At 43.6% G+C, this 10889-nt stretch overlaps 1 non-coding gene across 1 annotated transcript in view; it reads right to left on the bottom strand.

Annotated features, from left to right (window-relative positions):
* Positions 1-10889, bottom strand: part of LOC102387560 — a 148268-nt gene that overhangs the window by 27195 nt on the left and 110184 nt on the right. The gene's annotated exons all lie outside the window — the stretch shown is intronic.

Consider the following 10889-nt stretch of genomic DNA (forward strand, 5'->3'; position numbering starts at 1 on the left):
CAGCCTCTCCTCGTAGGGCCTGCCCTGCTGACCCCTGATCATGCGGGTGGCCCTCCTTTGGACCCTCTCCATATCGGCCACATCCCTCCTGAAGTGTGGTGCTCAGAACTGGACGCAGTACTCCAGCTGTGGCCTGACCAGTGTCCCATAGAGGGGGAGGATCACCTCCTTGGACCTGCCTGAGGTGCATCTGTGGATGCACGACAAGGTATGGTTGGCCTTCCTGACCATGTCCCTACTTTGTCGGCCCATGTTCATTGTGGCATCAGTGATGACTCCAAGATCCTTTTCTGTCTCGACACTGGCGAGAAGGGAGTTCCCCAGCCTGTAGGTGTGCCGCTGGTTCTTCCTCCCCAGGTGCATTACCCTGCACTTGTCAGTATTGAACCCCACCCTGTTCTCATCGGCCCACCCCTGTAACCTATCTAGATCCGCTTGTAGCCTGTTCCTTCCTACTAGCATACCCACTTCACCCCAAATCTTAGTGTCATCTGCGATATATCTGTCATCAAGATATATATTTTTAAATTATACTTTTAAACAGGTTACCAATTGTTCTCCTATAGCCCTGATCCAGCAACTATTTATACGGAGATATTCACATACGGAAAATATGCACATATGTGTTTGCAGAGTTGGGGGTCTACATTTTGCAATCAAAAAGAAATGAGAAAAAAAAGCTGGGCCAAACTGAATGTTGTTATTGAACTGTCAACAGTAATTTCTACATTTACAATTTTGGTAAAAATGAATGAAAGGATAATCAAACCCATATGTATATTAATCGATTGTTTCCATAACTATAACATGATTGAATGCTTTTTAAACTAATGAACATTTTGGTATTTATTATGTTTGCTAGTTATTGTAGAAACCATAAAAACATTTAAATTTGGGAATTTCCTTTTTTTTAAGGACCTATATGGTACAGGATTTACCTAGTCATCATCACATAAAACTGTGTGTGGAAAAAAATGTCCCCACTTCTTCCCCCACACAGAACTATTCTTGTCTGCCTCACTTCTTAGAGGATCCAGTCCAGTATGTGATTTCAGGCTGCCCAGAGAAACAGATGATATTTGGAAATTAATTAGGGCCTGGTCTTGGTAGGAGCTGTAGGACTAGCACTACAGATCTCAGTTGAACTAGGAAATCAAGAAAGAGCTAAAAAGGAGAGAGGAGTCATCATCATTTGGCTAAGACACCCCTTTCTAGGTATTCTTTGCATACATCTGTGTACAATTAAAAAACATTGGAAGAAGCTCACTCTGTTAGAAGATGTATGACACAGCAGGGAAGGCTGAGAAGGCCATACTAGGTGTTCAGATAACAGGACCATTATATTTTTCTCTGATTAGATCTACCACAGACTTTTGGCCCGGACACTGAGCTCTTTCATACCACCTCTGAGCCATTATGGTGGCACATTTGGGAGAAAGGAAAAAGAAGCATTGGCAATAATCTCAGAAACCAGTGGGCAGGATTCTTCACTTTCAGCAGTTCACCACCAGTGCAACTTATTGACTTCAGCAGAACTGCCGCTGATTGTCACCAGTGCAAAGTGAGAGGAGATTGAGGCTTTATATGGTTTATGTTTTAATAAATTTGGTATAGTGTACATACAATTCTAAGTTATTCCAGAGGAATTAGAGTGGGAAGGACGATGAGTATCTATTTTGGAAGAAGAGAAAGAGGACAAAAATTAAAGTTATTTAATAGAAAACTGAGAGGTATGAAGAAATGTTGCTAAACTAGCTCGAAAGGAGGCATGTATGTAGCACAGCTGACAGCTCTTGTTAGCTGGATCCTGCCAGAACATCCACGGCAACATGCATGAATCAGCAGGCAAAGGGGCTTTAGGTCTATTGACGTCGGTCTGTATAATCAGGGGGAGAAAGTGGAGAGAAGATACAGGAGCAACAGACAAAGAAAATATAAAAGAAAGTGGGGGAGGGAGAGAGAGGAAAGGAAGGAGGGACAAAAAAGGGAAAAGAAGAAAGAGGGGGAGAGCCCTCTTATAGGGGCAGAGAGACTAAGAGAGATTGAGGAGAGAGCGCCTGTATTTTCTATAATTACTGTGGATTGGCTCGGATTAAGGGCAACTAGCTGTCTCTTGGTTTTTCCTTTTTATATAACAACTAATCTCATTCTAATCAGTTATTATTAAATTATATTCCATTTTTAATTCATTCACAGATCACTTGTGGCACAATTCGGACATCTGGACAGATAATTGAATAGAGATAATTTATGTAAATGAGGAACAGTTGTGTACAGAGGTGGGGGAGGGGACAGTCCAGCTCATGAGGCCAGTGACCTAATCAGGAATTTCCAAGCACTGCCACCGCTCCCAGTGAGGGCTCAGGAAGCCTTTGTGGTTTGGGCAGGCCCCCAGGTAGTGGTAATTGGGTCTAGGTCAGATCTCTGGGCTCAGGAGACCAGGCTCTACTTAGTAGCCTTTGACTTTTGACTTCTTAGGACGGGGGCTGTCTCCTCAATTTGGAGCTTGCCAGCCACATGCTGGGTGCTACCACAATCAGAACAGCACTAATGGGTGCACACACACAGTAAACCCTGATGTGCTCCACTTACTGGAGAACATAGGCACAGGCTGCATGCAGCTTTCTGAGATGACACAGTGGAACTGATGAAAGGCATGAATGGCTGTCAGCAGGCCCTGAATATCAGCCCTGTGTGCTCTGCCTCCCCCTAGCCTGGACTGCAGGCAATGAAGGAACTCTGCAGCTACCCTACATCCCCAGTGCGCCCTATGGGCTTGAAAAGCAGCATGGGCTAATGAGCTGAGCACAAGACAAGGAAACAGAAACCTCAGGGCTCCATTCCCAGTTCAGTTGCCATACAAGTCACTCAAGGACAATATTCTCAGCATGCCCCACTGCAAGGGGGCTGTACGAGTTAAGGTTTGTAAATATTTTTTGTATTATTTTTAAAGGAGCCAAATAGCCTAATCCACTGGAGCTTACTGGCTAAAACCAAAGCCTGTCCAAACCTGATGGTTGAGTTGCCTTTTGCAAGGTGCAGAAAACTCAGCCTATTATTGCTTTCTTCTGGAAGACAAAGCTAGAGAGGAGGTGCCTTGTGACAACTGGAGAGTGAGCACAACATCTCTGGGGAAAGTTAGGTATATGTTCCCATCCCAGGCTGGGGTAAACTTTGACAGAAAGAGCCGGGGCATTATTTCACACTCTGTGGGGAACTAAGTTCCTTGAAGCCATGGCATTGGGACAGAATGTCTCATAGTTGGACTGGGCTTGGATAAGAGTCACAGCCTGTCCAAACTCTCAGTGGACCATCTTTGTGAGAGACTGGGTTTTTCTCTACAGCATGTTTTTCAAATTTCAACTTGGGTATGAACTTTCTTCCTCCTGTAAAATGGGCCCTGTGCTCTCCAGCAGACATTGCTGTCTTCCCCACTGCCTGTCTAAAACCTTTGTGTAGTGTTGCTGTCCCGTTTTTGAGCAGCAGCCTCATAGGATCCTGCATGTCAAGAGAAGGAGAGCTTATACCAGTCCCAGCCTACACAGTTTGTAAAGTGCTTTAATATGCTTTGTGATAAATACAGGAGATGACCTATAAGAAAAACAATATAACAAAAAGGGAAAAGAGGAAAATGTCAGGATTTCAATATAGAGTCATAGAGTCATAGAAAACGAGGGTTGGAAGGGACCTCAGGAGGTCATCTAGTCCAACCCCCTGCTCAATGTAGGACCAGCCCCAACTAGATCATCCCAGCCAAGGCTTTGTCTAGCCAGGTTTTAAAACCCTCCAAGGATGGAGATACCACAGCTTCTCCGGATAGCCTGTTCCAGTGTTTTACTACTCTGCTCATGACAGTTTTTTTTCTAATATCCAACCTAAACTTCCCTTGCTGAAACTTGAGACCATTGCTCCTTGTTCTGCCACCACTGAGAACAGTCAAGCTCCGTCCTCTTTGGCACCCCCTTCAGGTAGTTGAAGGCTGCTATTAAATCCCCCTCAGTCTTCTCTTCTCCAGACTATATAAGATCAGTTCCCTCAGCCTCTCCTCAGAAGTCATGTGCCCTTGCCCCCTAACAATTTTTATTGCCCTCCTCTGGATTCTCTCCAATTTCTGTGCATCCCCCCTCTGGGTCTTCTCCATTTTTTTGGGTGGGGGGGGGGGGGGGGGGGGGAGCGCACTACACAGTACTTCAGATGTTTATATTGTAAATGTATAAATAAAATCCCTAAGGGATTTGCCATGTGTTAGGTGCTCTGCAGTAACTGCCCATGATCACTCTTTTTTCCCCTTCTGAAGATGGCTGTAGCCACTTCCTCCATAACACATACCTCTAAGATATCTAAATATAGCAAAAATCAAAACCATATAAGCCTAGAATAACAGATTTTTTTTCTCTCTCCATAATCCAGGAACACAGAACTGTGAAACTGTGTATCTATTTTAAATTCTGCTTCTACTGCAGAGCAACTACATTGTCTTTCTTAATTTCTTTTGACTATATATGCTATGTAATTTAAGTGAGAAATTCTTCTTTTCACCCATGTAGGCTACTTTAAAGAGCATTTAATTTATTGACCCCACTTTGAATCAAGAAGGTTATTGCCCCCTGCACTTTGGAGGAAACTACCTGATCCTAATAATCACCTGTCATGACAGAAGACTCCAGATCCCCTCCATGAATCCCAACTCTTCTCCTGTCCTGAGGTCACTGAAGTCATCTAATCCTATCAGTTGTTCTGTTGCTCAAGTCACCTCTTCCCACATGGATGATGAACACCATATTTGCCCTTTTCCAATCATCCAGGACCTCACCCAAAATTGTGGCAATCAGCAGAGGTCCTAGACAATTGGAAAAGGGCAACTATAGTGCCCATCTTTAAGAAAGGAAATAAGAAGGATCCAGGGAACTCCAGACCAGTCAGCCTCACCTCAGTCCCTAGAAAAATCATGGAGCAGGTCCTCATGAAATCCATTTATAAGCACTTGGAGGAGAAGGTGGTAATTAGGAACAGTCAGCATGGATTCATCAAGTGCAAGTCATGCCTGACCGACCTGATTGCCTTCTCTGATGAGATGACTGGATCTGTGGATGCAGGGAGAGCAGTGGACATGATATACCTTGACTTTAGTAAGGCTTTTAATATGGTCTCCCACAACATTCTTGCAAGCAAGCTAAGGAAACATGGGTTGGATGAATGGACTGTAAGGTGGATGGAAAACTGGCTGGATCATTGGGCTCAGAAGGTAATAATCAATGGCTTGCTGTCTAGTTGGCAGAGGGAGTGGAGTGCCCCAGGGGTCAGTCCTGGGGCCTGTTTTATCTTCACCAATGACCTGGAAGGTGGGATGGAGCGCACCCTCAGCAAGTTTGCAGATGACACAAAGCTGAGGGGAAAGACCTCAACAAGTTTGACAATTGGGCCAAAAGAAATCTCATGAGGTTCTCTAGGACAATGAAGCTTATAAAGAAAAGGATGAAGCATATGAAGGCTGGAGATAAAGCTTAGAAATATGAAATGGGGGTGGCTGTTGAAAGAGTTTCCAGGGCTCGGTCCTTGGGCCCATACTGTTCAATTTCTTTATATTAGCGACTTGGACGAGGGGGTGAATAGCACCCTGTTCAAATTCGTTGATGACACCAAGATTTGGGGTGAGGTGGGCATGCTAGAAGGGAGGGACAGGATATAACTGGACCTGGACAGGTTACAGGGGTGGGCGAATGTGAATAGGATGGGATTCAATACGGACAAGTGCAGGGTACTGCACTTGGGCAGAAAGAACCAGCAGCATACGTATAGGCTGGGAAACTCCCTTCTCAAAAGCACAGAGGCAGAAAGAGATCTTAGAGTCATTATCGATTCCAAAATGAACATGGGCCGCCAATGTGAGGATGCAGCCAGTAAGGCTAACTGCACCTTGTCATGTATCCACAGATGCATCATGAGCAGGTCCAAGGAGGTGATCCCCTCCCTCTATGTGACACTGCTCAGGCTGCAGTTGGAGTACTGCGTCCAGTTCTAGGCGCCTCACTTCAGGAGGGATGTGGCCAGCATCGAGAGGGTCCAGAAGAGGGCCACTTGCATGGTCAGGGGGCAGCAGGACAAACCCTATGAGGAGAGGCTATGGGACCTCAACCTGTTCAGATTCCACAAGAGATGGCTGAGAGGGGATCTAGTGATCATCTATAAACTTACCAGGGGGGACCAGAGGGGAATGGGTGAAACCTTGTTCCACCGAGCACCTCCTGGAGTAACAAGGAATAATGGCCACAAGTTGATTGAGAGTAGGTTCAGGCTAGATATCAGGAGGCGCTACTTCACAGTCAGGGTGGCCAGGATCTGGAACCAGCTTCCAAGGGGAGTGGTGCTGGCTCCTACCTTAGGGGTTTTTAAAAGGAGGCTCGATAATTACCTAGCTGGGGTCATATGAGCTTAAATTTACCAGGGGTCATATAAGCCCAGTATTCATTCCTGCCCAGGGCAGGGGGTTGGACTTGATGATCTGCTGAGGTCCCTTCTGACCCTACATCTATGAACCTATGAGTACTTCTGGTAATTGCTATCCCATATGTCTAACTTCTAGTCATGCTATAGTAATGTCATACACCTTGCCATACATACTTGATTCCAAAATCAATGGGTAATGGGAACACAAGCAATATACCTGATTTTAGTAAAGCATCTCACAAATACCATCAAAATTAATTCAATTTAGTTTGAAGAGGGAACAGTCACGTAAAGTTAAAATGGAAGAGGTACATCCCTGTCCAATGACAGAAACACAGTTTGGACTTTGATTAATGGTATACATTTAGTTTACTTTTGATTCTTTCTATACAATATTTTCACTTTTATGTTCTATTCTTGTAGTTTGTATTAGCAAAATATTTAAATTACTGTTGGAAAAATTATTGTAAATGTATAAATAAAATCCCTGAGGGATTTGCCATGTGTTAGGTGCTCTGCGGTAACTGCCCATGACCATGCTCTTACCTTGCCCTACCATCAATGAAGGCAAAACTGCACTAACTTAGCTCTCTTTCACTGAACAATAAGCTACCATGGGGTAGCTTCCATCTACTGTATGCACACAACCAAGTGCATGGACAGCTGACATATGGTCAATCCTACCTCTTTTCACCTCAGTCTAACTAGTTCATTATCACATGCCCTGAACTACATATTCAGAAATAAGACATCACGGAGCAACTAAATACTTTTATCTCTTCATGGCTATGGCATGGCCACAATGAATTTGTATTCAAATTCTGGGTACCTCATTATCAGCAAAATAATAACAAAACAAAGGGAATTTAGAGACGAGCCAAGAAAATAACCAGGGTATGGAGGGGTTGATTTGATTTGCCTGTGTTGCTCAAGTGATGAGAAAGAATAAAAAGAGTGAGTCTTAAGCTCTTTGAAGGCAGTTTACTTAAAGATTTAGAATGGTGCCAAGAGTAACTGGATGAAATAAAGAATACTATCATTTGGGGCAAGTTGCAAGCAGCAACTCCTGACAAGGAGATGTAACAGGCTATGTCTGTCCCCTAGGGAAGTGACATGAGGGGGAGACCCTGTTGTATGGGAGATTTAAAACTAGACTGGATGTTTTGAATTTCAAAGGCCTAACCACCCTTTCTGTAGAAACTATCAGCAGGGAAGAGGCGATTCTCTTGCAGGAGCTGTCCAGCGCTGTTGTCTCCGTCTCCTAGATCCTGTGGGAGGGACTCTACAAGATATCAGTGAAGATCTCCCACACTGTTTCCACCTCCAACTCTTTCTCATCTGTATAATTTCTCATCCTGTTGAAATCTTCCTTTTTATCGGGTGGGTTCATCCTCATGTAACACTCCTGTACCTCTTCTTTCCTGCCATCCTGGAGGCAACAGACTACTGATTCTTGGACAGCCCAAATTCATTTCTTTCTTCTCTGGGTAATCTTCCAGGTAAGAATTCTTATTTTTAAATTATGTTTTATAATGTAACCCCCTCCCCCACATTTTTTTTGTTATAGTAGAAAAAAATTAATCAGAAAAGGGAGCCTTGGCAGCATGTTCCAAAAATTCTCAGGCTTCAAGTAAGTCTCATCTGTCCTGGAAACTCTTTCAACAGCTACCCCCATTTCATAATTCTCAGCTTTATCTCCAGCCTTCATATGCTTCATCCTTTTCTTTATAAGCTTCATTGTCCTAGAGAAGCAGGGCAGTCTTGGCAGGTGCCAGTGCACCTAATTTTTCCAAACCAATTGCCAGTAGCCCAGTGAGTTTGGTAGTTAATTCCCTGAGTGCACTAGATCTAGCTGATCTGGGAAAGCTGATTTGAGCATCTTCATATTTCCAAAGTTTTCCCATGCCAGTTCTTTATCCATAATTCCTTGTCTAGGATCATCCTTCCTTAATAAGCTTGTTTATATATTTTCCTTTGATTTTAAAGATCAGCTTGGTATCTGTCATATTTTACCCTCATTAATTTACCTCCTTTCTTCCTAGTAGAGCTGACACACATTTGTAGCAGCATTTAGTAATAGCAACATCTTTTACCTAAAACATTACCCTGGGGAACATTTCTGTACCATGTATTCAAATGATATTTCCTGTAACAGCAGCAACCTCTTCAGTAGTACCAAGGAATTGACATGTTGCTACTAGCAGACATTACCTTTACTTCATAATCCTTTGGGTAAGGGAATTGCCAGTGTTTCTTCCAAAATAAAATCTGGATTTTTGTTGTCTATCAGGACAAAAATTTAGCTCCAAATTGGCTTTGGACCTACATTCTGATATTTAGCGCAGCCTTTTTTGTCATATCTTTTAAAACTTAATAGTACACAAGAGTGTGGGACCTTCTGCAGAGCACTGTGGAAAAACAAGTGCCTGTTAGGAAGGAAGACAAGGTTCCTTGGGTGAATTTGATATCTTTTATTAGACCAACCCAAATAGTTGGAGAATAGTTATTAAGCAAGCTTTCGGGTTCAAAAACCCTTCGTCAGGCTAAGGAAGTTTCAGCAGTTGGTGTGTGCTCTTCTTGGATGGAATGAAAAGTAAAGAAGCCAGGGGCTGGGCTGGGCTGGGCTGGGCTGGGGAGTCAGTTGCCAGGCAGATTATACTGTGTCAAAAATCCAGTGTCTGTGTTTAGTCCATGATCTCTAGTATCCAGGAGGTTGATGAAGTGGAGTTCATAGGCTCGTCTCTGGGAAGTGTTGTGTAAGTTTCCCTTGAGGATCAGGACTGAGAGATTGGAGAGAGAGTGGCCCTCCTGTGAGAAATGTGCCCCCACCGGTAATTTGGTATTTCTGTCTTTGATAGATTTCCGGTGTCCGTTCATTCTGGCACGCAGTAGTTGTTTGGTCTCTCCTACGTATTTTCCATCAGGGCATTTGGTGCATTGGGTGAGATATATTACATTTCTGGAGGTGCAGCTGTATGATCCAGGGATGCTGATGGCTCTGTTGTGGGGTGTAGTAATTGTGGAGGTGGTGGAGATGTGTTGGCAGGTCTTGCATTTCTTGTCCTGGCACGGTCTGGATCCTTTTGGTGTGTTCTGGGCTTGAGGAAGTTTGCTTCTGGTGATGAGGTTGGCAAGGTTCGGTGCTTGTTTGAAGGCTAGGATGGATGGCTCTGGGAAGATCTTTTTAAGAATAGGGTCTCTTTTTAGTATGGGTTGTTAGGAAGGAACAAACATACACACCCACACTTTATCCAGAAGCCACCATGCTCTGGAAACCCTCTTTAGAATACAGGTAGGAAACCCCGTAAACTGTGAGCTAACCAAGAGTATAGACAAAAGGTACAAAGGTGTGCCTGACTGACCCCAGAGTCCCATATTCTATGATCTTTCTTCAAAGTATAGGAAGTACAGGCTTGCTGGAACAGCATTTATCAACCTGTGGGTCATGACCCAAAAGTGGGTCACAAGAATATATGAGAGGGTCATGAATAAACTTTGAAAAATGGCTTCTCCTTTGAAGGAGAAAAATATGGGAAACTGTGGCTTTTCCCTTGCAGGCTGGCAGAGTTCCAGCCTGTGAGGTGTTGCTTGCCCCCTGCCCCAGCCCCACACATCCACCTCCTACCAAACATTTTGGGAGGCTGGGGCCTGAGGATGGGGGGCAGTGGGTCAGGAGTGAGGAGCACTGGGTTGGGACTGGCCATCAATGTTTACAAATGGGTCCTGGTACAAAGAAGGTTAAAAACTACCATGCCAGAAGACACCATGCTCTGGGGAGAGGCAAAGGACTCCTAGAAGAGGTATTCAGCAAGGGAAAGAAAGTGGCTGGGATAAAAGGAGAGGAAAAAGAGCTGGAACATGAGGAAGAATAGAATAAAGAAATGTAAAAAAGTTCCTAAATGTGCAACATTTTGTTTATGATCTTGCATTTAGAATCTGATTATGGACATTTAAATTGTAAAATCTCTATTTTTTTCTTTATAAATTATGGTCTCTGTTACATGATAGTAGGTTGGTGCTTTCTATTAACATCCTACAATAAGTACAGGCCCTGTTCAATCCATGACTGGAACATTCATTACTATCTTTTCTATTTAGATTGCACCAAATGCCATTTTCAAGTACATTATCTTCAACCAAACACTGATTAGATACCTACAATCAAGACAAAAAAGTCTGAATGAAGGAGTCTTTGTAGACATCTGAACTCTCTGTCTAGACAGGCATTTATACTGTGTTATCTTCATCAGATCTGAGTTCAGAGAAGTGGTGTCTTTATTACAGGGTCACTAAACCAAGCCATTAGCTCACAGCTATTCCACAAAGGCCTACCTCTGTTACATCAAGCATCACATGAAATGAAGGGTACTACAATAGTAATAGCATAGCTACAGACTACCACATGGTATACTGATGATTCCTGAGTGAATCTGCTCTTTCCC

This window comes from Alligator sinensis, unplaced genomic scaffold, assembly GCF_000455745.1.
Source record: "Alligator sinensis unplaced genomic scaffold, ASM45574v1 scaffold280_1, whole genome shotgun sequence".
In the NCBI taxonomy this organism is placed as follows: Eukaryota; Metazoa; Chordata; order Crocodylia; family Alligatoridae; genus Alligator; species Alligator sinensis.